This window comes from Adiantum capillus-veneris, chromosome 16 (genome assembly GCF_014529385.1).
Source record: "Adiantum capillus-veneris isolate H3 chromosome 16, ASM1452938v2, whole genome shotgun sequence".
Classification (NCBI taxonomy): domain Eukaryota; kingdom Viridiplantae; phylum Streptophyta; class Polypodiopsida; order Polypodiales; family Pteridaceae; genus Adiantum; species Adiantum capillus-veneris.
In genome coordinates this window covers 153,562,168-153,571,008 of record NC_140946.1, presented here as the reverse complement: position 1 = coordinate 153,571,008, position 8,841 = coordinate 153,562,168, and the positions used below count along the sequence as shown (strand labels likewise).

General features: G+C 42.0%; 1 pseudogene across 1 annotated transcript; it reads right to left on the bottom strand.

Moving 5' to 3' along the window:
* Positions 1 to 1,548: 1,548 nt before the first annotated feature.
* Positions 1,549 to 2,584, bottom strand: LOC147440089 (uncharacterized; annotated as a pseudogene). The gene is made up of 2 exons (XR_015184488.1): positions 2,448 to 2,584; positions 1,549 to 2,375 (listed from the first exon to the last, which is right to left on the bottom strand). The product of XR_015184488.1 is annotated as an uncharacterized LOC147440089 (transcript).
* Positions 2,585 to 8,841: the final 6,257 nt, after the last annotated feature.

The following is an 8,841-nucleotide window of genomic DNA, read 5'->3' as shown; positions in this document are numbered from 1 at the left end:
TACCTATTCTTCTCAAACTTGTATGCGAAAACTTTTGAAATAAGAGACTTGAGTCTAAATTTAAGATCCCCCTAATTCAGCTTCGTATACAGTGTTGTAAAGTCAAAAGTTTAGAGACATAAAGGAGAAGATGCTTCTTGAAGAGCTCAAAAACTTTATACATGAATTACACCTCGTGAATCATTTAAAATCCAACCTGAATTAATAGGTATGTCTGCTTTAGAATATTTTTCCAAAGTTCATTTACGAACCAAGTAAAATGGCTTTGAAACAGTAACTTGTTAAGTATGGAGTCTGATTTACCCCTTGTAATTTTCTGTGTTAAAAATGCACATTTGTAATGCCCCCGTTATGAGGAGAAGCCACCATGCCTAAAGAAAAATAACTCGCCGCCAACAAATAAAATCACTCGCCGGAAACCAAAATCGCCGGAATACTTCAAATTAAACTTAGCTGAAAACTTAAATCTTTCATGATACAAAATATGACTACTACTAGCTACTGGAAAAAAAGAAGGATCAAGAAGACGTACCTAAGAGTCATAAACTTTGCTGATTGAAACTGAGAAAGAAGTAAAAGTGTTTTTCATATTTTTGTAGTAGATTAATATTTCATATCAACGCCCGTCTCAACGCTAAAAATCCTAAAGCTAAATTGGTGCTAACCACACCCCTCATCTATATAGCAGGACTAAAGATCTAATGCTAGATTGGTGCTAACCACACCCCTCATCTGTATAGCAAGACTACTACAAAGCACAATGGTCCTTAACCACTTAAATAAGACTGCTTACTACACTCATCGACAATAGCATGCAATTGTGCCCGTGATCCCTTGCTAGAATCACTACTTAACCTCTCCTCTCACAGGAGATATTTCATGAAACCGCACAAGAAATCCTTGATCCAAATGACCACATTAAGATGTTATTTTTATTTTTTAAAGAGCTTAAGAAACAAACACACACCAACACTACATCTCGGTATAACAATAAAAGAGAGCCAATGTAACTTTACGTCCTTTTCACTTATGTGTCCCTACAATGCTCAACATCATGAACCTCCGCTAACATAGCTAGCTCGCCATGGTGGAGGTAAGGGGCTAGATGTGATTTTCTTGTAGCAACCCCCTGCACCCCCACCGCAGCTCCAGCTCGCCTAGAGAAGCTTATGATGTTGTTGCAATACTCAATATTGGAACCATAGAAACGTCTGATACTTCTTGTAGTCATCACCTCTTGCAAGGCAATTCAAACCTCTAATCTCCCTGACATAGACGGCTACCTTGAAGACTTCAGTAAAATGAGCTACTGCTTAAATTTACGTGACCACCAACATGATAACAAGCACACTCCAAGCTAGCTTTTATGTCTATGCTTCACCATCCACATTGAACACAGAATGAAATTTCTGCATAGCTGACACTTTGATAGCAGGTGCTTCCCTGCATTTTAATGCCTTGTATATACAGAACCTAGAGGCATTCCCTGCTCTGTTTCCAAAATGATCAAAGACACTTCCTCGCCACATTTTTCTAAAATAATCCAAATAGCAGATAAATGAAGTAATCTTGTTGAATGGTGAGAGCCACATCAGAGTAGCTCAGTTACAATAAAGAGTGTCTTTGTCACTTACATAACGAAAAGGCATATCAAGTAGTCGGCATAACATCTCATATACAAAACTCGGATACATTGGCTATCCACCATCAAAACAAATTTTGGAGACTCAATAGCTTAGGGCTAACCTTCAGTCAGTAAAATGGTTATCTACATAGGTTTCATCCCTCAGAAATACGGTCATTATCAAACTGAACATCCACAGCTGCATGAGATACCCTAAACTGTGCAAGCGATGGGTGAACTGCGAAATGATCTGAAACTTCCAATACACGTAAATTAGGGCATCCATCCTCGATATCAAGTAAGCAGTCAGGATCAAACCCCTTGCATCCAGTTACGGCTAACTCCTCGAGCTTCTTGCATGGTGAGCAAGAGCTTCCCATCCTTCAGGAGTGATAGTGGCACCACGACACGTTCAGAACTCTAAGATTTGTGCAACCCTCTGCAATTGTCTCCAGCGCAACATCGTCAAGAGTACTCGACCACGTGAGGTTCAAGGACTCCAACTCCCTGCAGCACTCCCCAATTGATGATAACCTGAGACTCCCTTGATTATGTGAAAGATCCAGCATTCTCAGGCATGTTGCCCCTTGCAAAACTTCCACTAGCCCTGCATCACTAATACAGCATTCTATTGCCGTGAGCTTTTCTAGAAACTTCCCGTGGCGAAATCCCCATCCTTTTATGTTACACTCTGGGACCGAGAATTCTCTCATGTCGACGCATTTGGAGAGTAGCACATCAATGCCCTTGTCTGTGATCGAGCTGCAGCATGACATATCAAGAACACGCAAGAGGGGGCAACCATGAGCAATCGAGAACATACCTGCATCAGTAATGTGTGAGGTACTGCATAAGGAGAGGTGGGTCAATGAGGGGCAGCCGAGGGCAGGCACTGCAAGAGATGGTCGTTCGTTTGTTCTTTAGAGATGAAGAGTTTGAAGGACGTGAGGCGGGCAAAACCCTCGTGTTGAAATACACACGGGAAGGAATAACAAAGGTCATAGAAATAACCATCGATGGTAAGGGAGAGGATGTTGGGGAAGGAGTGGAGGGCTTGCAGCATCAAGAGGTGAATACGAGGCCACTGCTCCTTGTAGACGTTCAGACAATGGAAGCGCAAAGAATGACGAGAGAGTGCCTCCAAAGAGCGCCATCGCCGACAGGTGAGAGCAGCTGCATTTCTGTCTTCCTTAGACTTCAACCTCGACAATATCAGCGCCCAGCACACCTCGGGAGGATCCTGCACAGGCTGCATTCCCGTTCTTCTCGAAGAGATAGCAGGACCGGGAGCTTTAGCAGTAGAAATTGACAGAGTGAAAATGTTTAGGCAAGAGAAGAAGAAGGAAACTATCCCAAGAGACCTTAAAGATCTAGCCGACGAGGATTTGAACACAAAACGTGTTATTCAACAGGGAAATGGCATAAGAGAAGAAGAAGAAGAAGAAGAGAGTTTTTACATCGTAGGAAACTATCCCAAAAAACCTTAAATATCTAGCCGACGAGGGATTGAATTCAAAACCTATTATTCAATAGGGAAATGGCATAACCAATTTACAAGAACGAGAGAGAGAGAGCGAGAGAGAGAGAGAGAGAATCTTTTCAAACCTTGATCAAACGAGCTCGCACGACCCCGACGTAGGTGGGTCTCGGTCGCTCTTGCCAATGGTTTCGAATGGCCAATCCTATACTTTCTCTCAAGCTTACTTAAGCGCACACATAGAACCCCAAGAACCCTCATAACGATCTCGTGAATCTATTTAGTCATGCTAATATAGCCCATGTTAACGTAACTCTTACATTATCATTGCCACATTTGGCATACATGTCGACCAAGGCGGTGCCAAGCACAACGTTTTCTTTCAGCAATCCCTAAACAGCAATATGATTGTGAATTCTTTTGCCAATATCAACATCTTGTGTAATGCCACATGCCTTCAAGGTGCAAGTGTACGTGGTTGCTATTGGAGAGATGCCCTCTCTCTGCATCCGCTCAAAACAGCCCAGAGGTTCCTGACCTTGACGTCGTTGGACATATCTTACAATCAATGCACTCCATGAGGCAACATTGCAGATAGGAAGCTTGTAGAGAACTCCAGTGCACTTGAATATACATATCGACTAATGTGCTTTATGAAGTGCACCACATTTGGCCTACATGTCAACCAAGGCAATGCCAAGCACGATGTTTTCTTTCAAAAACCCATCGCTAACAATATTATCGGGAATTCTTTTGACCATGTCAGCATCTTGTGTAATGCCACATGCCTCAAGTAGCAAGTGTATGTGAATTCATTCGGAGAGCTGCCCTCTCTCTGCATCCGTTGAAAATAGCCTAGAGCTTCATGACCCTAGCTTTGTTAGACATATCTTGCAATCAATGTACTCCATGAGGAAACATTGTGGCTTGTTGGAGGACCGCACTGCACTTGACATAAGTAACAACTAACATGCTTTATGAAGCGCACCACATTTGGCATACATGTCGACCAAGGTAGTGCCAAGCATGACGTTTTCTTTCAACAACCCCTGACTAACCATGAATTATTTTTCCCATATCAGCATCTTGCGTAATGCCACATGCCTTCAAGGTGCAAGTGTACGTGATTTCATTTGGAGAGATGCACACTCTCTCCATCTGCTAAAAATAGCCCACCCGCTTCTTGACCTCAGCAGACCCTTGCCTTCAATATGCAAGAATATATGACTACATCTAGAGAGACACCCTCACTTCACATCCGTTGAAAGTAGCCCAGAGCTTCTTGGCCTTGCCCAAGTTGGGCATATCTCACAATCAATGCATTCCAAGAGATGACATCCCGAAGAGGATTCTCCTCAAGCACCTTTTGTGCTTTATGAAGCATTAGGAAATTTCAAAGGTCATTTGGAGGGCCATATGAAGAGAGAGAAAAATAGAGCGCGTCCAATGAGCATGAAGGGTACGTTACGTAGGAAAGTACCCGGAAAGACTCAAAAAATAGGAAAATAGCATAAAACTTTCACGAAACTAGGATTGTAGCATAGTAATTTCCTTCCTTTTACCGAGCTTTTAGGTGCTTGCGTGTGGTCCCACTTCTGATATTCTCTTACGGTCATTAACGTACTGGAGGGTGACCATTAAGCCCGCACAAGATATTGGAATTTTAAAACACTTTCCCTCCATTAGAATGCTTTCAAAGTGAATCTCCCTCCACTAAAGCTTTTCTCTGAGAGTTATGGCGTCCACGTCTTCTCGCCCAAGAGCCTCCAGGTGTTTACTGTCTCTCACACCAACAACCAACAACGGCACTTTGCCTAGAAGGCCAAGTAGTAGCATATCCTCAATTACAATACCAGCTTCAATAAGTGCAGACAACCAATGGGTTGGACAAAGGATAAACAAAGGTTCATGGGTCCTCATGCAACCAAGAAGACCCAAGAGGTCTAGTGGTATCAACGTTTACCGCTCAGCATGGAAGGCCAGGGTGTTGGATTTCAAAGTTGAGATCGGCAAAAGATCTGTAAAGGAAGTTCTTGTTCAGCATGTGTTTACCCATCCAGAGGTGATAGCAAACGGTGGAAATGTATCAGATATACATCAACCACGTTGCAATTGTAAGTACTCTTGACATGTGAACTTACTGATACTCTCATTATAACTTTTCTTATATATTTTGCAATGTTTCTCCCGCTTGTTATGAGTAATGTCTCCACTCTTCACAGCTCAATTGCATTAGATTTGTCATTTGTACTTATTGATACTCTTAGTTTAACTCTTCTTATATATATTGCAGATGTTTATCCCTCTTCTTATGAGCAATGGGAACCTGTGGAGTGCATAATAGGCCTCTTCCATGTTGTACATGCCCATATTGGTTCTCTACAGTACTCAGAGAGGAGCAGCAAAAGATTGGCTGATGAGGGAATCTTTTTTTATGACCACTTTTACCAACTCAGCTCAGGGAATAAGAATGGCATGTTGGTGAAAGTGCCTCTACCAACCGATTGGAACACTGTGGACTGGCCAGTTCCCGAGGAAACAATGGTGGAGGCAATGCGAAGTAAGCTCTACAAGGATATACAAAGGTCTCTACGTAGCTCTATTCCTACCAAACTGGTTAGAATTGCAAACTTTTGTCCTGTTGCACTCTTCATAGAGCTGTTTCATAGTTACAACATCAGAGTTACAAAAACTATGTTCATGTGCAAGTCATTTCAGTAGTCATCCTGTGACAAACTTCTTGACAAAGGATGGTATGCAAAGGAAGAGATTGGTTTACGGTGCGAGGTCGCGCTTGATACTCTAGTTGTCAAGTACATGATTGCAAGCCAATCACTGTTACTCTCATTTTGGTATATGCGATCACAAATGCTAAACGGTAAGTACATTCCTATGGACCAGGTTTCTGCAGGTTTGGAAGATAATCCTACTGTGGATGTGGAAGTGATTGATAAAGAGCATGGCCTACTATTGGTGGTTACAATAAGGGAGCTATGCAGTCTTCAGCATTTGCGAAATGACATCATTGAAGAGTCAATGGACAAGGAACTATCAGATTTTTCCTTTTTCTTAGCTGGCCGTAAGGTGATGCGGCGAAGGGAAAAAGATATTTTGTGCAAAGAGTTGGATGGTCGGGTTGAAGTAGTGTCAATGTAACAGATATTCTTGTAAACCCAAGTGTATACAAATGACTTTCAAGACATGAAGTTTATTGATCTCATTTTTCAATTGTGCCCTGTGAAAAAGTGTGCTTGAAATACATTTCTTTACCACGTCAAATCTCTCTCTCTCTCTCTCTCTCTCTCTCTCTCTCTCTATATATATATATATATATATATATATATATATATATATATATATATATATATATATATGTTAGACAAGACAAAGACAGATAGAAAAATCATCTTAATTCATTAGAAAGTACAAACTCGTCCGTGAACAATGGACTGAGATACAATTTCTGTAAGTATGGAATCAGAATGTCTTCAAGGTAAAAATCGAAGGAATGCCCCTCGAAAGAAGGTGGTGAGATAGTTGTTCTCGGCGGATTTAGTTCTCCCTTTTCAAGAGTATCATCAATTAGTAGTGTATTAGTTGCATCAAAGGGTACACCGATTTGGCTAAACGGTTTGTACAAAAGAGGTAATCCTGGTTTTTTAGGGTGGTAGTGGCCCTCAACGGTAACGCATTTTCTTTGATCATACAAAAATGCAAAATCTGACGTGTGAGCTTGGCATACACTGCAAACTATTGCAACTAGTGGCGATAAGTTTTGCCTTTGCATTGAAGACCATATGGCAACTCTGAAGCGCGGAAGAAGAAACTCAATAAATTCCTTGGTTCCTGGACGAGAGCCACGACTCGACAAGTTCCCATCCGAAACGTTTGCAAATCCTCAAAGGGTCCTCTGTCACCGAGAGGCACCCGCATCAGCAGCAATCCATTGACGTCCAAGATAATTAACCTCTGTAAAAGTTGACAAGTACATATAAGTAGTTAGAAGCTGAACATATTTTTCCATACTTGAATAGACATTACCGGAACAACCGTATCTACAGGTAGCAAGGGTCTATACTGGGTCTCTGTAGTGTTCATGTCGTTGTTGCTCTCCTCCGCTTTATCTTCATAGTCATCATTCAAATCTTCATCAGGAGTCTCCCCCATGGCCCTTTCTGCCTGATTCAAGGTTGATCGGCTTGCCTCATACATCCTTGCCTGATCCATATCATTTTGCTCATCCCTAGGCCTGCTTTCCTCATCCATATCCTTTTGCTCATCTATAGGCCTGCTTTCCTCATCTTGGGTTTCAGCCATAGGCTCTTTTGGCTCCTCCACTGGCTGACTTGGCTCTTTCATTGTCTCCTCCGGTTGAACCTTAGCAGCTTCCATATGCTCATTTGTCCTTTCCTCATCCTCGGCTCTTTCATCTTCTGCTGATATGACACCCTCGGCCCGATGTGATTCCACTGTATCGGATGTAGGGGTTTTTCGTGGTGGCACGTCATGTTTTGTAAGATCAATAGTGCGCTCATCCAAGCCGCTATCTTCAAGCTCTCTAGGGCTAGACATAGTAAGCAGGTGTTGTATTAAACTTACCCGGTATCTTTGCAAATAATCATATGCCATAGTTTTTTAAAGCACTCTGCAAAATTGAAAGACCACATGGTGAGAATTCTTTTATAGACTAAACCAAAACTAACTGAATGCATTGCCAAATGGGTACCTTAGTCATGAAAGGTTTTAATGCAAAGTAGGTTTGCAGGACATATTCTGCATGGAGAAGACATCTCCAGCCGCAAGAATTCCCATCGGTTTGATTTGGGACAGGTACTTCTTTGATTGGGGCCTTGTATAGTTCATACCTTCCACATAGCTTGCCATAGGCAAGCAACAACCTCTTTATACAACTGCACAAAGCAATGTCAAGATGTTAGCATGAGGCTTCAAATTTACATGGATATCTATAAGAAACACTTTCTGATACAAAACACTTACAGCCTAATTTCAGGGTGGGTTCCTTTTATTGAATTGAACACCCACACTGCTGGTTGGTCAACATCAAGGCATATGAGACTCCAGTGATGGTTGTTCTCATATGGGAAGATGATCACAGTAACTTCCAGCATAGCACAGTGGAGAAACCAGCTCTCAAAGGTCCCAGATGGACTTTTCTTTTGTCTAATAATTACAGACATTTGTGGATCAAGGAGAAACACCTCTGTGTGAGTGTGCAGTGGGAGTTGACTTTTGATCAGGCTGCAGAGACTCTACCTGAGTTAGCAAACCTATTATCTGAGTTTTCAAAGCTAGCAAGATAGTAACACTTACTTAAGACAAGCATAGATAATTGTGTCTGAAATCTGAGCATCTGGATTCTGCAATAAATCGATGTCCACTTTTTCCAGAGCTAGCTTTCTGGTTCCATCTACAAATGGTATCTCTGCAAGCAAACCATTCTTCATTGAAAGTAGAGTTTCTTGATTCATTGCCTCTATAGACAGGGTCACATTGCACTCTGTTTGTTTCTGGGACTCCACTGCTACTTTTGCTCTCTCCTTAAGCTCTGCTTCCCTCATTTCCTCTGTTTGGCGAGCAATAGTCTCTGCCCTTGCCCTTGTATTCACATCATGTGTGACATATACAACTGTGAGCTGAGGCACTAGCTCCGGGGGGTATAACAAAATTTCTCTCATTTTCTTATCCTTGCAGACATTGGGGACCAGCAGTTTGTCATACC